This window comes from Orcinus orca, chromosome 6 (assembly GCF_937001465.1).
Source record: "Orcinus orca chromosome 6, mOrcOrc1.1, whole genome shotgun sequence".
Taxonomy (NCBI): Eukaryota; Metazoa; Chordata; class Mammalia; order Artiodactyla; family Delphinidae; genus Orcinus; species Orcinus orca.
This window is the reverse complement of record NC_064564.1, coordinates 22,076,213-22,096,186: the sequence shown is the minus strand read 5'-3', so window position 1 is coordinate 22,096,186 and position 19,974 is coordinate 22,076,213.

The following is a 19,974-nucleotide window of genomic DNA, read 5'->3' as shown; positions in this document are numbered from 1 at the left end:
GCAGCAGGAGAGGAGGAGAGAGGAGGGGAATGTGGGGAGAAGGATGAAACAAGCTGGAGCATAATAGGGAAGGTGGAGAGAAAAGAGAGGGATGTAACAAAAGAAGAGGGTGAGAGAGAAAGAGAGAAGGGAGAGAAGAGCTGAGGAGAGATGCCCCTGTTTAATAGAGCTGTCCTCAAGGATGCGGAACATGTCAGTGAGCCAGCCAGCATCAGCCATTCGGGAAAGATCTGTGAAAGGCTTGACTATCAAACAGAGGCAACGACTGGAGAGGAAGCTTCCAATTGCACTGTACACCTGATAGCCTAATCTGAAATGAGAATCTCCGTGTTGCGGGGTGGGAGAGGCATAGCCATTCTCAAAAAGACATCATTTTTTTTTAAAGCAAAAAAATAAAACTTTTCCCATCCCCTCTGCCTTCAGAAGTTTAACAAAAGTGCATCCATTCAGAGACATCACTTATCTCCAGTGGCAATTAGCTTAAATATGTCCCATTATCAAGCTGCCTGCTACTGTACATCAGCGGGTGTTGTACCAACGCAGAGTCGAGTGTGGATAGCAGACTAGTAATTGCTCGTTTGTTTAAAGAAACTTCAGTTCCCGGAGGGGGGAGAGGAAAAGTCAAAGCCAGTGGGACAGAGCATGGGCCGGTGCAAAGCCTGTGCCATGAGCTGCAAGCCAGCTCTGCTGGGGAGGGGGCATCCCAGGGAGACTGGTCTCTGGAGACTAGATGAGGGCTGGGGGCAATAAGGCATGACTGGAAGGGTCCTTTCTGGGCACTACCAAAAACTGGGAACAGAAGGCCAACTGGGAAGGATTGTAGAGGGGAACCTGTTCTCACCCAATTAGAGGGTCAGATTGGGTGATTTGGAGGGTGGGTAGAGATTGGGATGTCAGGGGCCGTTGACTCCCCAATATCTCCCCTTCTTACTTTTTGTACTGCTGGGAATGTCAACATTACTTACCTATATTTCAATCATCCAATGACCTTTTTCTTATAATCATTGAAAATAACGGTACCCTTGCCAGGGCTTTTTAAGTCTTGAATTGTCAATGTGAGTCTCTGATCTTCATCACAGACGTTGTGTCTCTGCTTTCTTCCTATACAGCCTCACCCAGAGCTGGAGGTGTGGTAAATCCTTAGTACAATTGGATGAATGGAATGGTGCATCCACAAAGGTAAATGAGTCTTAGTTTTTAAAGGCTAGCAAGGTCCTTTGTCTCATTGGATCATCATAAAAATGGCATAAGGGAGCTGAGGTTCACCGTGTAGGGTGACTTGCCCAAGGCCACAGACCCAGTAAGGGATGGAGTTGCCACTCAGCTCCTGGCAGAGCACAGCCACTGAGCAGTGATGGTCCATCTGCATATTCCAGGCAGCAGGGCTGGAAGAGAGAGCTCAGCCCCCCTTCTACTTCTCACTCAATTCCAGGTTACTAGGTGACCTGGACAGATCTTTTCTATTCCCTTCCTGTTCTATAAAATCTGAAGCCGTTTCCTGTTTTTGGCTTGAGTCTCAGACTATTGGTGATATGGGTGGGAGAAAGCATAAAGTAGATTTTGTGGGAGGTGGTACTACTACTCCCTGTCCCCTTCTCCCTAGTAGTGAAGTGCTTGATGCAGTAGGTGGCATTGTGGTACATGCACTGAACCTAAGGGATAAGGAAAAATGTGCGCCCCCCCCCCATTCTAGTGCTTTCCTTCACTAATAAATCAGGAGACCTTGGATGCATCCTTGAACCCCTGGGTGCTTTCAGCTTCCTTATGTGTAAAACAGAGATAATTATATCTGCTTTCCCGACTCTGCAGGGTTATTCTAAGGATCAAATAGTGTAATACACATGATAATGCTCTCGAGTACACAGAAGCTTTTCATTTTGTATTTCTAGGTATATTTATATTCATTAGGCTTAAACACTAAAATGAAGGATGAACGGCCTCGAGAACCATAGAGGAAAGACAATTTGTGTCTTAGGTAACTCTTACAACTACAGTGTATCCTTAAGGTAACCATTTGTTTGTTTTAAGGAAAAGACCTGGCTCTCCATAAAGACATTCAGGACTTTCAGGACATGAAAATGGGCTTTGGATGTCACAAGTTTGTTTGAATTTCACTCCAGGGAGCCCAGTACAGTAAACACTCTCATGTGTAGAGAGCCCCCTTAATCAAGCCAGAGAATCTTTTTTGGGGGGGTGGGGAGGGCTTTATTTACTTTTGGCTGAGTTGGGTCTTTGTTGCTGCGCGCAGGCTTTCTCTAGTTGCGGCGAGCGGGGGCTACTCTTTGCTGCGGTGTGCGGGCTTCTCATTGCAGTGGCTTCTCTTGCTGTGGAGCACGGGCTCCAGGCGTGCGAGCTTCAGCAGTTGTGGCTCGCGAGCTCTAGAGCACAGGCTCAGCAGCTGTGGCACACGTGCCCAGCTGCTGTGCGACATGTGGGATCTTCCCGGACCAGAGATCAAACCCGTGTCCCCTGCATTGGTAGGCGGATTCTTAACCACTGCGCCACCAGGGTAGCCCCAAGCCAGTGAATCTTAACCGAACCTTCACAATGAAAGTATAAATAGAACCCTGATTAAATAATTGTTATTTTCCTGCTGAGAATCTCAGTTGGGGCTCAGTCTTTACTGTAATATGTTATGCAAATGCTATATAGAGCATGTATATGTCTCCCCTGCCGCAAACTATCTTTGATTACACCAACACAGGACTGGGAATCAAAGACTCAGGTTCTAGTCACTGCTCTGCCAGGGACTCACTGTGTGACCTTGGGAAAATCGCTTAATCTTCCAGAGCCTCAAAGTCCTCATCTTGTACCAGGGAGATCAAGGGTTTGCAATTATTGATGGCCCCTCTCCTAACCATGGAGTCCATGTTTTTGAAAACATCTACTAATCTGCATTTACTGCATGATAATTCATTCATTTCCCCAAGTCTGAAAATCAAAGGCATTTGTAACTGGTAGCCAGAGATTCTGATCAGACTTATATAATCAGAGTTAACACACTGAGCTAATTCAAACTGAAAGCAAAGAAGTGTGATATTTGAGTTTGTCATGTAGCCTCATGATGGGTAAATAGGGGGAATATATTAGGCTTTTTGAAATATTAACAATAGCTCACCAGGTTCTATCACCTCCTGTGCCCAACCCCAGTGGTCTTTATAAACAGGTTGGGATTCACCCAAGTACCCACTCACTGTGAGTCCCTGTCTGGCTCTGAGAATTGAAGATGCATTTATTCTGGGGATTTAGGAAGGCGTACAACCTACAAATGTCCCTGACCTCAGAAAGCTTTCATTCTAGTGAAAGGGGAGACAGACAGACAGACACACACACACACACACACACACACACAGACACACGCACAAAGTAATAGGTAAATTACAAGGTATATTAGAAGGTGATAAGGGCTTCAGAAAGAAACAAAGCAGAGGTATCAGGGGTGATGATTGGTGGGCCAAGGCTTCAGTTCATGGTCAGGGTAACATCTGAACAAAGACTTGAAGGAGGTGAGAAAGCAAGGCCTGCATGCTTAGAAGGGAAATAGCATTTCAGACTGAGGCAGCAGCAGGTACAAAGGCCCTGAGGTAGAAACATGCTTATTATACTCAGATACCAGTACAAGGCCAGAGAGCCTAGATCAGAGTGAACCAGGTGGGTAGTCAGAGATAAGTTCAGAAAGGTAAGGGGAGCAGCTCTGATAGGGCTGTAGGCCAATGTAAGAACTTGGCTTTTACTCTGAGTGAAACGGGAGCCACAAAAGGATGGGTGCTTGGGTGTAACAGAGTGTCATGGTCTGACTTAAGTTCTGAAGGGATCATCTGTTTACAGTGAATTGACAACAGACTGTAGGGAAACAATGGTGAAAACAGGAAGACTAGTTAGGAGGCTATTGCTGTGGTCAATCCAGAGGTGAGAGTGGCTTGAACAAAGGTAGTAATGATGGAGGTGGTGAAAGGGGTCAATTTCTGAAGATCGAGGGCTCAGGACTCTCCAATAGACTTGATGTGGGGTCCGGGAGAAGAGCGGAAGTCAAGTTTTGGGAGTCCATGATATATACTCTCTACTCTGATGAGGTTATTGCATCTATATACTTACCAATGTATTATAAACATATAATGTAGCACTTTGTAGAAGGTCCCCTGATTTATGATTTTGTGTAAATTTCCCTTGACCTCGAGGGAAATCACTTAAATAAAATAATCTGTGAGAATATACAATATCATGTGAATTCTGTGGAAGAATGATATGCTAGGTGATACCTTACTTTGCAAACAGTGGTGGGCATATCCCAGGCAGTGGCAGCGCTCAAATGAGGCATGTAAGTCAGAGTTCAGCCCCCCATCTCTAAACAGACTGAGTTTGTTTAAACTGGAGAGGGCTTTCCAGGCTTTAATTTCCCTTAGGATAACTTTGATTCCATAAATTCTGAATGTGCATGGAAAGTGAAATAACCCTGAAAGCCTTCTTCTGATGAAACAAGGTTTAGGAAAACTAGCCCCCTTGTTTAAAAGAGAAAGAAAGAAATGGTTCTCAGCTCCCTACTGAACACAGAGAAGAAACAGACTGAAACTAAAGTATGATTCGGCCACCATGAAAGCTTTTTGGATCATGGCAGGATGTCAGTCAACAAAAGGTTAGGTCAGATCTAATTTTAACAAAGAGGGTTCTACAGAACAGTGGGTTCAAGGACTACTAGTAGGTGTTATCTGAAAAATATGTATGGTACACATACAAGTTTGAGAAATAGTAGACTGAACAAGATGAATTGATTTTTGAGAGTCTTTAATATGCTATTGCTAATGTTTCCAGTAAGATTAGTTTAATATGCAGAGTTTCCTAAATATTTGGGGGCATGGGACCCCATTCATCCCCTTGAGTAATGCCTCACCTTGAGAAATGCTGATCCTGACCCAGGGAATAGTTGTAGGACTACAGTGTAGTAATTATCCTTAAAAGCAGGAATATTTTCTATCCAGGATGGGTTGTTTGCTGTTCTTGCCTGGATGGTAGATGAATAGTTGAGATAGTATTACTTTTAGGCACCAGTTCAATGGTTCTTTCCATTTAGATTAAATTCAACTAATTTTTTTGAGCTCAGCTACATGCCAGACGCAGAGGTCTGGTTTAGATACCATTTGTGCCTTCAAGAAGTTCTCAGAATTCCATGCAGGAGACAAACAGCATGGGAACACTTATTTGCCATAACTGTTGATAAATGCTACCCCTGACGTATGTACAAAAGAGCTAGCAGACAAAATTTTAGAGAAAGAGAATAGCAAAGAAGTTGGAAATATGGCAGACCTTGGAGCTAGCAAACATGGATTTGAATTTTACCTTGTCACTGTAGATGTGTGACATCTGGGTAGGTTATGTAACTTCTCTAAACCTGAAATGTAAATTTAATGTCACTTCAACTCAGAGTTGCTTGGGAGGGTTAAAGGGCATAAATTCATATGCAATCTGACCTACAGTAGATGCTTAATCAATGGTGGCTTATACTACTGTTATTATTATTCTATCAATTATTCTATTAATAGCAATAATAAATGAACAAAACCATGCCAACAATATTTCTGCCTAGACAATATGGTAAGGATGGTTTCAGAAAACTTATTGAGAGGTATTGACATTTAAGTGCTTCCAGAATAAAGACTGTGAAGATAAATAAGAAAATAAATTCAGAGGACAACAAGGGAAGGAAACTCCACTGGGGTTTATGGCATGAGTTAATGCCGGGCCAGACTGTGAAGACACTTGTGTGGCAAGGTAAGAAGTTGAAATAGCTGATGCATGCACTGGGGGTCCTATTGATGGTTTTTAAAGAAATGACATAATCAAGTTATACAAAAATGCACTGGGACCACCCTCTCTTGTTGAATCACAGACTGTACTCTCTCCATATCCTTTGACCACTCAAGAGTTGATGGTGTCTTGCTGCCCCATGTATGACCCACTGAGATTTAAATTAGTGTAGAGCCTACATTCGTTGACTCTGGGTCCAGATACACTCCAGTTGCCTCCACATACCTTAGAATAAGCGTTTTCATATTGTGTTGTTGAGAATTTTAAAGTTCAGTGGAGATCATTAATTCCAGGTTCCAAATTAATTTGATTCTCATTTCTTGTCATTTAAAAATATTTTTTTCTGATCAAGTTGCAATAGACAAACATATGCATGCATAAGCGTGCATGCACGTGCTCACACACACACACACTACTCAGATGTTTTATATGCCAAATGATAATATGCAGGGACTTACCAGCGTGTAAAGTTGGGCTGTTAGGCTAACATGTTTTTATGCAGATCTCAGAATAAAGAGATCTCACAAGGTCTCCTGCAGGCTTTTGAAATTCTTACAGCTAAATCAGTAATTAGTACAGTTATAGCCCAACACCGTTTTGTATTTTTTATTTTATTTCATTTTAATTCAGACCTTCATATATTTGCTCAAGTAAAATTGTCTGTGCAAGTACCCTACTACTTATCCACTTGGATTAAGATTTTCCTGATAATGTACAGCCAACACAAAATATCAAAATTGAACCCTGAGATGCATAGGACTACACCTGTCATCCATAATCCTGAGTTAAAATTTTTGTGTTCATTGAAATTTTCACATTGGGTTGAAGTTATACTAAGTGAACTATAAAATTTTAAATTCATAAGTCTCTATAACAAAATATCATTTCCTCTATTTTATGTGTTAAGATTCTACATTAAGTTTTATTTGGGAAGAAGGGATATATTTTGCTGAAAAATAAAAGTAAAGAAAATCATCATCCTAGACCACAAATCATTGTCTTTTCCAGTACGAGTGACTGAAAGTTTTCCCTTATGGAAAAGTAGGGAGAGAGAGGTGGTGATGGCAAAGCCTCTATTAACAGCACAGACTCCACATACGGAGGAGGAGCTAAAAGGGCAGATTTCTTCCCCCTCAAATCTCTAAACATTCTCGTGATGCTTGGTTTGTTCTCTGTGTATTGAAGGGTAGAATTTGATTTCTCCTGTTGTTGTTGCTCTAAACCGTATGACTCCATATTTTACCAGTGGCGCTAATCAAGAGAAGAGGAAAATGTGTCTAGTTGTTTATTTCACACACACACACACACACACACACACACGCACTCGACTGCAGATCAAAAGCAGCCTGAATATGCCTTTATGCGATCACACCACAGATGCACTGGGAGTACTGTACAGAGGCAGGCACAGTTGTCTTAGTTCATGCACAATGCACGTCACAAGTAACTACTATTGCAGCAAGCTGTTTGCTCCTGGAGAATGATATTTACAGGTCTCAGTAAGTGAGGCTTTCTTTCTGGCTTTGCAGTGCTTTATGTAGCTTGGATGAATGCAGGCTGAATTTCCAGGCTCCAGCTAAATGGTATTTACGACAAACCTAGCATGCGATGCTTGAGAGATTTTTCAAGCACAATCTCCGTTTCTGAGCCAAGTTGAAAAAAAACACACGGATTTATTTTCCCCGTTATACAGATGAAGAAGAGAAGTCACTGCCTGTATAGGTGACGGCTGCTTGTCCACAGTGACATGGGGAGCTGAAAGTCAAATACGAATTCAATTTTCAGTCTTGCACTCACTGGTCATTGCATTTGAATGAGTTATTAACCCTGCTGAGACTTAATTTCTTTACCTGAAAACTGGGATTAAAATACGTGGTGATTGATGATCACCTGGAAAGACATCAAATGAGATAACAACCATTAAGCTCTCTATATAGAGCCAAGGACAGAGGTGGAATTAGAAAAAGCATATGCTTCCTCCTTGATAGCCTCCCCTTTCTCATATTTCCAGACAGAATATTACAAATGTGCAGAGTAGCTTGTGAGGAATAAAGAATATAAATTCAAATGTAAGCTGACATGTGGTAAGTACTTAATAAATGGTGGTTAATGACACTCTACTAATGGTAATATTAAATGAACAAAGCAACCCTGACACTATTTCTTACCATCTTGTACAGAACTGTGAAGGACACCACCATAAGAGAAAATATCTTATTTGTTCACCAATTAGGAAGTTCCTTGCTGAATGCTAGGTGTGGAGTATTTGGGCAGAGCATGGTTCAATGTCAAACCTCCTTTGCAGAGTGGACTGAAGTATCCAAAGCATGTGAAGAAGATGGGGTCTGAGCCCACCTTTGAGGGAAAGGAAATGTTACTGACCACTGTTCTTGGCTTTCTTAATCAACAGAAATTGATCAGAGTTCAGACAAGAAATTCCAGCAAGGCAAGGCTTTATTGGGGTCCTGGCTGCAGCAACGGGGGAGTGAGAACAAACAACAGGTTGCCTTGCTTGCACGCTCCCTGAGGGTGGGTAAGATTGTTCCTTATATGGGGTGAGGGCAGGGGTGTGTCCAGGGGTCTGGCCGGAGGGGTGGCTTAGGTGTTTTGCCCATCCCTTAGGTGGTGTTGGGTGCAGGGGGCATGCTCAGTACCTGCTTTTGCTCCTGACCCCCTGCTTTTGCTCCAGGCTCTTCAAAAGTGGCAGTTGGGTATTTTAGTCTCTTTGTATCTTTCATCCAGAATTTGCCCCATCTGCGCTTGCACGCAGTTATTTTTAGTCCCAGACAGTTTCTTTGCGTTTTATTGCCGGAGGAGAGATGTGTCCAAGTGCAAGTATTGCAGCAAAGGGTCCCAGGTCCCAGCAAAGGGTCCCAGGTCCCAGCCTGTCTCAGAAAGAGTAGGATGAATGAAAAGAAAGGGGAAGGCATTTCAGGGAGAGGATCCAGCAGGGGCAGAGACCTAGAGATAAGAAGGAGATGGCCCTGTGAGGAGGAATAGGGAAGATTCTGGCATGGCTCGAGAATAGGGCAAGTATCCAGGAGCAGAGGACAGAGGGAATGTCCCAGCACCTCTAGAGGGCCCTGAGACCCCAACTGAGGAATTGGGCTTTAGTTTGCAGGCAGCAGGGACACATCAGAGATTCCTGAGCAGAGAAGTGTCATGACAGAAAAAAGAGTTTAGTTTTAGACAGTGGAGGTGCAGAATTCTGGATGGCTTGGAGGATAAAGAGATTAAAACCAGAAAGCCTAGTTAATGAGTAATTGCATTTCAGGAAGATGGAGATGAGGGCAAGGACTAGGTCCCCAGCAGTTACTGTAAGAGAGAACAAGAGAAGTAGATGCTGGGGGGAAGGAGAGTGAGAGTTTCAAACCCTGCATGGTGCAGCAGAGGGGAGGTCCCGTATAAGTATAATGAGGTAATGTCATCACTGGACCAGGAGACATGGCACAGAGGAAAGGAACTTGGAAATGCCATCAGAATCGCAATCAATTGGTTTATGCAAATGTTTCACTTCCCCCCTGTCTCCCCAAAAGGGAAGACATAATTTGCACATATAGTGTTATTAATATCTAGAGCTTGGGAAAACAAAAGCGATGTTTAAACTTCAGAATTTTAAATCTTCCAATTTGCACTGCTCTATGCCTTGCTAAATTCACAGCACTGGAGACCTTTTGATGTTCTGCAAAGCCTCTCTCCACACTCTTTTCCTCTTGATAAAACATTAAATCAGTGCATTTCCCACCCCTATCCCTCCCTTTTTCCCCTCTAAAGATGAGTTTTTCTGGTAACTGAAATTCTGTTTCAATATGTAGAGTTCTGAAGGGAGCGATGGCTGCAGTAGTGATATTTCACATCGTTAGGCTTTGAGACTTTAGGCTGTAAAATAGATTCTTATTAGAGTTGATAATTCAAAATGCTTTTGTCATGTGGACGTGGGGCAAAGACCGAAAGAGGGCAGATTCCTGGAGGGTGAGGAGGGTTTACATTGGGCTGTACCTAGGGACTGCACTGGCCACTCCAGTTATATTTTAAATGAACATCTAAGAACTTAAGGAAGGCAAATTCGTTTGTCATTTGTTTATCCAAGCCACCTTTTCTGTTCTCAGTCCTGTGCTGTTGGAATGGTAAGTGTGTGTGTGTGTGTGTGAGTGTTTATGGGACATAACAAGAACATGGCAACTACTTTAGGGGAAGAATATTCTAGCTCAGTGTTACTCAAACTTTTAAAAAAAATTATCATCCCCACCTCCTATCCCTTGAGCCTCTTAGACATTTTTTTTCTAATTCCCCCCACTATGAAATTTTAATACTGCAGACATACTGTATATTAGTTAATGTACTTAATGTAATCTACCTGTACTTTATCCATAAAAAGAGTAATCTTTTCCCCTTTCCCAACCAATTTTCTCCCCCTCAAGGGAAATATTATCCCTGTAGAGCGTGCATGTTCCATTTGGAGTGGAAACAGTTATATGTCTCCATTATGTCCTGTGTTGGAGGGCACTACAAAGAGATGAATAAACTCAGAGGAGGGGGGAGTGGGTTGAATAGTGGCCCCAGAAAGATATGCCTCCCTCCTCACCCCAGCACCTGTGAATGTCATCTTATTACCAAATGTTATCTTTTTACAATATACCATTTTTTTTACCAAATTACCACATTTGCAGATGTAATTAAATATGTAGAGATAAGATCATCCTAATTTATCAGAGTTGGTCCTAAATCCTAAGACGAGCATCCAAATAAGAGACACATAGAGGAGAGATGCAGACACAGAGGAGAGAAAGTTCCTGTGGAGATGAAAGGAGAGATTGGAGTGATGCTGCCACAAGCCAAGGGATGCTTGGGGCCACCAGAAGGAATGCTTTGGGCTACTAGGAAAACTTTTCCTCTAGAGCCTTTGGAGGGAGCCTAGTCCTGCCGACACCTTGATTTCAGACTTCTAGTCTCCAGGACTATGAGAGAGTACATTTCTGCTGTTTAAACTGCATGCTTTGTGGTAATTTGTTACTGTAGTCCAAATATAGGAGAGTGTGGCTGACTTTGCCTCAGAGAGTACGAGGTCATCTCTAGAGGATATGACTTTTGAGCTGGATCGAGACAAGTAGGAGGTTGGCAGGGAGAGAAGAAGAGCATCTAGCAGAAAGAACAGCACATGAAAGTGGTAAGGGGCGATGGGGATGTGCCTGTGCTACTCAGGCTCACTTATTGCTTGAGTTCTCCCCAACCTCAACATTTGGAAGACCTGAAGAGTTTGGCGCTGGGCCCTTTTTAATCTGTTTATTCTATCCCTCCTAAATGAGCTCATCCTTTTCCCAGATACCTTCTATGTGTTGATAACTCCCAAATGTTTATCTTCAGACCCAACCTGTTCTCCACAATGGAGACTCACATCGAATTGCCACCTGAGGCCCCCATTTGCCTGTCTCCCAGGCATCTCCATAGGTGTCTACAATGTCAACTCTTAATTCCCAACTCATACTGTTTCTGCTCAAGTCTCTCCTTCTCTGTACCACCAACAATGAGCATTTCTAGGTAACAGACTGCTCAGTGAGAAACTTTGGAGTCCTCACTGATTCCTCCCATTTCCTCAGTTTCCACCTCCCATCCGTCAACTTCCCTCCAGTTCTTCCTCCAAGATTCCTATCACATCAGTCCCCTTGTCTCTGTTAGAAGGACGGTATAACTTAGCAGCTGAGAGCAGGGCTTTAGAACTGCCTCATTTCAAATCCCTGCTGCATCTCCATCCTTGCTTCAGTTTCTCATCTGGAAGATGGGATAAAATAGTCCCTTCCTCCTAGGGTCATTGTGAGGATTAAATAAATTAATCCATGTGAAGGGTTTAGGACACCAACATTAACTGTTAGCTGTTATTATGATCACTGCCAATGCTTTTATTCAAGTCCCTACCATCCCACTTGTTCTATTACTACAGCTCCTACCTGGACCCTCAGATTCCCTGCTCAGCCTTCCCTCTAGAAACCATTCTTTACACAGAAGATTTCCTCCTTCCCCACTACACTTAGAATAAAATAACACTTTATAATAATAATAAAGCCTCCTCACCACAGGCTTCGCATGGCCAGCCTTGTCTAGCTCTTCAATCTCATCTCATGTAACATCTCCTCACTTATTCTAGGGCTACACTGTTCAGTACAGTAGCCACTGGCCATGTGTGGCCATTGAGTCCTTGAAATGTGCCCTAGTTTCAATTGAGAGGTGTTCTAAGTGTAAAATACACACTGGAATTGGAAGGCTTAGCATGAATAAAACTACATAAAATATGTCACTATTTTTTAAAAATCTTGATTGCATGTTGAAATGACAGTATTTTGGATATGTTGGGTTAAATAAACTATATTAACTATAGTTATTATTAACTATATTAATTTCACCCATTTTTTTTTAAACATTTTTTAAAACATTTGAGAATCATGTATGTGGCTCATAGCATCCCTATTGAACAGGCCTGCTTTCAGCCCTTCTTGCAATTTCTGGAGCACTCCAAGCCATCTCCAACCTCAATCTTTACACTTGAGGTTTTCTCTGCCTGGAATGCCCTCACCCTGCTCTTTAAGTGGCTAGTTTTTCTCATCCTTCAGCTTCAATATCACCTCTTCAAAGAGGTCTTGCCTGACCATCCACCTATATCCTTCTTGGCACTGTTTCCTTCTTCCCCACCTCTCCCACTAGAAAGCAAGCCCCATAATTCAGGAACCATTTGTCCTGTTCATTGTTGTAACCCCAGCACCTAGCAAAAGTACATCTTCAGTACACATCTGTGGAATAAATGAAGCAACAAACAGATTACTTCTTAAAGAAGACATTTCTTACTATTTATAAGGTTCTCTGAGCTCTATGAAGGGCAAAAAAAAAGATAAAGGGGGCATTTTAGAATTCTGCTCCACTGAAGACAGGGATGGGCATGAAGTATATTCTAAACACCAGGAGGCAGAAAACACTGAAGTGAAATAAAACAGAAATTGGGATCTATCTAAAAGTAACTGCTTATGTATGCAACAGCTGTCCTAGAGGTCCAGGACTGGGAATAAGGGTGAACTTACCTGTAGTTAAAATACTCTGCACATCACCAAGTAAGATTTAAAGTGCATTAGAACTGAGCCCCAGCATAACGCAGTGCCACTGTGCCTGAAATATTAATAGTAGCTAATACCTACCAGGTGTCAGAGACTCTGCTAACCATATTGCATGGGATATTTTATTTAATTCTCATCATCTGTTAAGGTAAGTTCCAGCACTATTTCTACTTTACACTAAAGAAACTCAGACAAGGCAATAATTCATCTCACATCATTAGTGAGTGATAGAACCAGGATTAGGGTCCACACTTGACTGAGCCCTTGAACGCCGTGATACCAGTCTGCGGAGAACAGACCAGGATGCCTGCCTGAATTCCAGTTCTTGCTTTGCTATTACCTGGGCAATTTTAGATTAGTCCAGATCCCAACCTCTCTTCTTCAGATCTACCCCAGAACTGCTTATCCTTTAGTATTTCCTGCTCATATAGTCCCCAGATAAGGATTACTGAGTTCATCCACCCTGGAGTTGGATTTGACTTGTTTCCCTTCCTAATCCCTGCAACCAGTCACCAAGTCAGAGGCATTGCTTCTACTTACAAAATACTCTGCAACTTGCCCCCTCCTTACCACCTCTTCTCTCACTGCCTCGGATCAAGCTCCATCACTGCCCACATGGAGTAGTCCCACGGGTTCCCTACTGGCCTCATCTCCAATCTCTCCCACTGGAATCCTTCCTCTAGCTGGTGCTGGAGTGACCCAGTCTAACATGGAAATCTAATTGCATCAAGTATCTCCATTCTCCACCCCTTCAACATATTTAGTAGCTTCCCATGGCTCATAAAATAAGGTGCAAGTCCCTTGACTGAGCATATAAATGCCTTCACAGTTTCCCCCAGCCTATGTGTGTTAGGCAGACTTTGAAGGTAGCCCCAGTGATCCCTTCCTCCTGGTATTCACTCCCTGTGTAATCCCCTCTCCTGACCAATAGAATATGACAAAAGTGATGGGATGCTACATCTGAGATTAGAAAAAGACCTTGAGTTTCACTTGCTGGCACTCTCATGCTCCCTTGAGCTCTCCTTAAGCTTTGCTCACTCAGATGAAGCCAGCTGCCATGTTGTGAGCTGCCCAATGGAGAGGCTCACATAACAAGGAACTGAGGGAGGGCTCCGGCCAATGGCCAGTAAGGAACTGAACCCTGTTAACAGCCACATGTTTAAGCTTGGAAGCCCATCAACCCCCAGCAGATCCTCGAGGTGACTGCCGTCCTGGTTGACACCTTGATTGCAGTCTTTTTGGAGACAAGACCCTGAACTAGAGGCACCAGCCAAGGTGTACTTGGATTCCTTCCTACAGAAGCTCTGAAATAATACATGTTTGCTGCTTTAAGCTAAGTTTTAGGATTACAGTACTTATTAAGCATCAATACATAACTAATACACTAGGTGTTCAGCCTCATGTTTTAGCAACTTCTACTTACACATCCAATATTTCCATCACAGTGAACTTGTAATTAGTCCCCAACACATCCTGCACTCTTCATCCTCAGGCTTCTGTATATATCTTTTTTTTTTTTCTACTCTTAATGCCATCTCTTTCTTTTCTGCCTGGTAAACACATGGTCCTTCATCAAAACCCACCTGTAATAGCACAGCTGTTCAGCCACCTTTCCCAATTTCCCAGCTAGCCACTCCTCCTCTATGCTCCCAAGACATTCGCATATGCTGGTGAAGGGTGGGCGTATGGGTGAAGGTGCTCCTTTGTCTCCACCTTCCCCACCCCTGCTCTCCTCACACACACTCCCGCCCCCATTGGATCCAGAATCCCAAGGGAAGCAACTCTGCTTTCATCTCCTTCATCTCCAACACCTAGCACAGAGTCATGTATGTATGTGCCATTTATGTTTTTAGTTGAACAGAACTTAAAAATTGATGTTAGATGGATGAAACTCTTGTCTTAGTTTCTTCATGTGTAAGATAATAATAACAGTATAGAATAATAGCCATAATAACAAAATAATGTGGTAATGATATTAGTAAAGGTATAATACTACTACTATTAAAATAATAATGATGATGATGATGATGATGATGATAATGATAAATCCATGAGTCAGGCTCTACACTAAAGGTTTTCACATCCACTGTCTCTCTACCTCAAGATACCCTACATGTTATTAAATTATATCCATTCCACACAGGCTCAGGGAGGTTAAATAACTTTTCTAGAGCCTCAGAACTAATGGTGGAGCTAGAATTCAATCCCAGATCTGTCTGATTGCCCGGTCAGTCCTTTTTCCACTACAGTCTTTAATTAAAGGGTCTCCAAGAATAAATTGTTGAGGAGGATGTGGGTAGTCCTTTGGAATGGGCATGGCAGATCCATCCAGGTTCTGACACAGGTATGTAAAGGTCCTCAAGGAGATATGTGGGACAGGGGACAAAGTCAAAGGCACTCCTTCCCCCAGACAAACCAATGAAGAATGACTGGAGAAAAGATCAATAACCCTGGTGGTAGTGGGGAGGGTGGTTTGTAGGGGAGGCCCAGGAGGGCCTCCGCAAATCTATTAGGAAAATGCTCTCCAAGGCCCTGAAGCTGAGCACAGATCCAATTAGCTGACTGATATATGGATATATTCATGACGGAGCAGTTTTGGAAAGGGTTGCACCTGGCCTTGGGAATTTTGATGAGCTTTTAAAATTCAGTGGGCACCAACACTGAAATTGTGGATGCAAGCTTGATCTGAGTTTTGCTGCACACATAGGAAAACATGAAGGGTTCCTCATCACGTGGAGTTGGTGCACGTCATTACTGCTAACATGCTACCATGCCACGTACTTTCTGAGAGTCAATGGTTTCCCAGGGTTTCTTTTGGGAAAACCTTCCTCCACTACCCTCCATCACTTATTCATCAGGGTCTTGACCCCGGGGGACTGGAGTAGGTCTAGGACAACTTTCAACAGACTGAACTTTTGCTGCAGCCCATTGGAACAATTGTGACTTATTTATTTATTTATTTAACTTTTTATTTTATATTGGAGTATAGTTGATTAACAATAGTTAGTTGTGATAGTTTCAGGTGAACAGCAAAGTGATTCAGTTATACATATACACGTGTCTATTCTTGTTCAAATTCTTTTTCTCATTTAGGTTTTTACATAATATTGAGCAGAATCCTCTGTGCTATACAGTAGGTTGGTTATCCATTTTAAATATAGCAGTGTGTACGTGTCAATCCCACACTCCCTAATTTTCCCTTCCCCCTCCCCTCCCCCAACCTTAAGTTCCTTCCCTAAGTCTGTGAGTTTGAAACAATTGTGACTTTAGCAACAGGTTAACCCATCCCAGCCTTCCACCAGGCTGTCAAATGCAGGAACCAGGGGTCCAAGGGAAGAGGTGTGTGTTCCCTCCATGGGGTGTGGTACTTTTGAAACCATTTTAAAATGATATTTTAAATTACTAAACAGGATTGAGGGAATGTTTTTCACTGTTGGGCTTTAAGGCTTTAAGTCTGTTTTCCTTTTCAAAATTATCCCGTTTCCCTTATATCTCTCCCCTTCCCCTGCGAGCTGTGATATTGAAAGGCAAATTTCCTGGAGGGGTTAGGGAGGCGGGTGTTGAGAATTAACATATCAAAGAAACTCAATAAACCAAACGGAAATTAGCAGAATCCTGCCTCTGACTTGGAGTTACTGCACTAAATTGAGGTTAATGTGACCCTGTCCTTTCTGTTTTTAAACAAAAATGGGGAAATAGAGTAAGTTCTGTTCCAGTTCCCTCTGGGCCCATCGGCATTCTTCCTCCGTGGTGAAAATAAAAACAACAAAAGAAAAGGAGGGGAAAAAAGAAAAAAAGATCCCAAACATTTAGTGGAATATGTATGTATATTCTCTGATATACAACTTAATAAAAGTTTATGGACCCAGGATAAGGAAGCCACACTGAACAGATGCACTGGGACTGAAATATGGTTCAATTAAGTCTGTAACGGGGTGAGCTTTACTTTGAACATTCTCCAAGTTGAAATGAAAGCTTTGCAGAACAGATAAATCAGGCAACATAGAATAAAAACCCTGACCTGGCACCGCTCCCAAAAGGAGGGGAGGAAGGGCTTGAGGGTTGGATGGGGAGGGGACGAAGGAGGTGGGGGCAACGAGCCAGCCAGGCCTCCCTATTGGAGGCTCCAACAGTCGCTGCCCTGTGACAGTTGATAAACAACAGCTATTTAAGCCCTTCCAATCAATGCCTTCTGTGGCAGCTATTTATCTATTGAGGGGATGGAAGGGATTGCCTAGTGCAATTAAGCTGTTTGCTAGCAGTGCCTTCAAAAGTGCTTTTCCTATAGACACTGAGCCATCTGTGGTTTATGGCCAACCTTCCTGCCGGGGGAGGAGTTTGGTCTGAGAAAGTAGACAGCCGTCCTTTCCTGCACTGCCCACCCCATCACCCCAGGCCAAATATCCTCCAGGAAGTCTTCGATGTCTGTCCAGCTCTTAGGACAATAGAATTCCTAGTCTTTCTCCTTATTCTCTTCACCTCCCTGAGGTGTCATCCCCATCCCAACCTTTTCCATCTGTTCTACAAGGTTGGTTTCTCTGCAGAAGGTGTTCAGTGTGGAATATAAGTCTTGGTTGGGTCCTGCCAGACCTAGGTTTGAATCTCTGGTCGTGGACATATTCCTCTCGGGAATGCCTACTGCATATTCCCACGGGAATGCCTACTGCACGCAGTTGCTGGGGTGAGGGTCCAATGAGATGAGACATATAAGTGGTGTTGCGCAGTGCCAGAGCTCAAGCCATGTTAGTTTCTTAGGTCAACCTCTCTCCTTAGTGGAGTGGAAACCAAACCCACTGTATTTATTGCTGGGGTTCTGCAGAACCATCCTGATCTTTATATCTTTCACAATGTATGATGGTTTCCTCACTGAAAATCTTTTTGAGCCCCTGTGAAGTAGTATATCTGAGTTTGATACCTCTTCCTTCGTCCAGAACAAGGCAAACTTAAGCTGCTGTCTAATCCTTTGGACCTCAGTTTGTTCTTCTGTGAAATGGCATAATAACCACAATAATAGTATCTTCCATGCAGGGTTGTCACATTCCAGCATGATCATGCATGGTAAAGATGCTCTGGTTATTTTCTCTTGGCAAGGACTTTCTACATCTCACAGCAGTGAATCAGTTTCCCTAGGTGCCAGAGAGCATCTCACAGAGTGAGAGCTCCCTAGTGGACCTTAGCTATCCCCAGATTCTTGTTGTCCTCCAATGGAGACCTGAGCTCCTCCAGGGAAGGGTCCGTGTCTGCTGCATCTTTGTATTTTCCAACATCCAGCTGTTTCTCTGGGCACATCTGGGTACTAAATGAATCTCTACTGAATTAAAGTATGTGGAGTGGGGCAAATTTGAGAAAGTCAATTCCCTTCCATAGACACTAGGGGATGACGTTCACCATGACCCAAGTGCTAACCAGCGGCCTTTGGGGCACCCCGTGTCTCCTCTCCTCGCTCTTTTCCCTGGCTCTTTCCTAGGTCGAGAGCACATCCTGTGTCTTTCTCATCCAGCCCTGGCCTCGGGGGAAAAAGACAAGATCCCTGACACTTTGTGCTGTTTCCCAGGGGCTCTTTCCCAAGTCTGAGTTCCCCCAGGGGAATGAAAGGCTTCGCTGTCTAATAGCAGAACACTGCCTCCAGTGGAGCGGAGGACTTCTCTGGTCTTTTGGGAGGACTTTGGGCGTTCAATTAACCCAGCGTTGGGGAAGGAATGGACATCCGGACACTGTGATTCCAGTCTGCCTTCTGTGACTTTGCAGTCGTACTTCTGCAGTGGTTGGGTCTTGAGTGGAAGGTCAAGATGCTGGGAACACCTGGCTGGAACAGCTCAGGGTCCTCAGGCCCTTCCTCTCCTCTCCCTGAGGCTCCCTAGGAAGGCCCTAGGATGTCCAGAATCTCAGCTAGAAAATTGCTGACTCTCCTGAGGTCTCAGTCAGGTCTTCAGTGATCATGATGGAGGACCTGACTTTGAGCACCAGATGCCCACCTACATGGTGTGATTTGCAGGTGAGTCAGTAAGATCCAAACTGGATCTCCAGGACCTGACGTGCAGCCTGAAAATCTCATCTGGTACAAATCAAATAAACAGACAAAGCTATGAGATAGATCTTTCCTGCCTTCCCCATCTAATACACTAGAACCTCAGCTCCATGAGGGGAAATAACTTGTTTTTTTCACTGCTGTATTTCCAGCATCTACAACAGCCTCTCACTGCTCAATAAACATTTGTTGAATGAATAAGAAATATTACAACCCATTTTACTGGTGAGGAAACTGAGTCCCAGACATCTTTACTGATTATCATAGTCCGCATAGCTGGTAGATGGTAGAGGCTGTATTCACACTAGGTCTCCCTAACCCCACAGCTCATGTTTTTCCATGTGAATTTGGTTGTGATTCTGTTCCTACACATGCCCACCTTGGAGCAGGGCTCCAGCCTCCCAATACCTACCTAGTGATGCTACAGTTGAGCTTTGGGTACAAGTTTGGAGAAGTGGAGTTGGCTTCAGACTGAGATGAAAAGGAGCAATGCCCCAGGGTCCTGTGCAAACCTTGAGTGTGTCTCCACATGTGCTCATCCATAGGGTCCTCATCTGTGAAAGGGGGGTTACCAGCTGCCTCATAGAGAGGGTGTGAGAAGCAAATAAGATCCCTGGTGGGAATGGGACTTGAAAAGCCATAATGCAATATCTGTCTTTGAATGCAAATTGTTCAATGCAAAGTCCCGCAGCTTCCCCAATAAGGAGGAAGGCACAGAAAAGGAGACGGAGGTGAATTGCTATGATCGTGTTCTGACTGCAGTAATCAGGCTGCTTATTTGCTACTCCATTCTGAACCCTCTGCCCTCCCCACTTCTCCAATAAAAGGAGATTATTTTTAATTACAGGTTTACACTGGATTAATGAACCTCCACAATAAGTTAATGAGCAGGACACGGCACCGGGAGACAGCATGTTTGATTACTTTCAGAGACTTTCTTAAGCTTCATTATTTCCAGGCCAGCCCTGCAGAGTCTCTGTGGCCTGGGTGAAGAATGTGGGAAAGATGCCCAGGATTTCTGGGATGTTCCATGTGTGATACCTG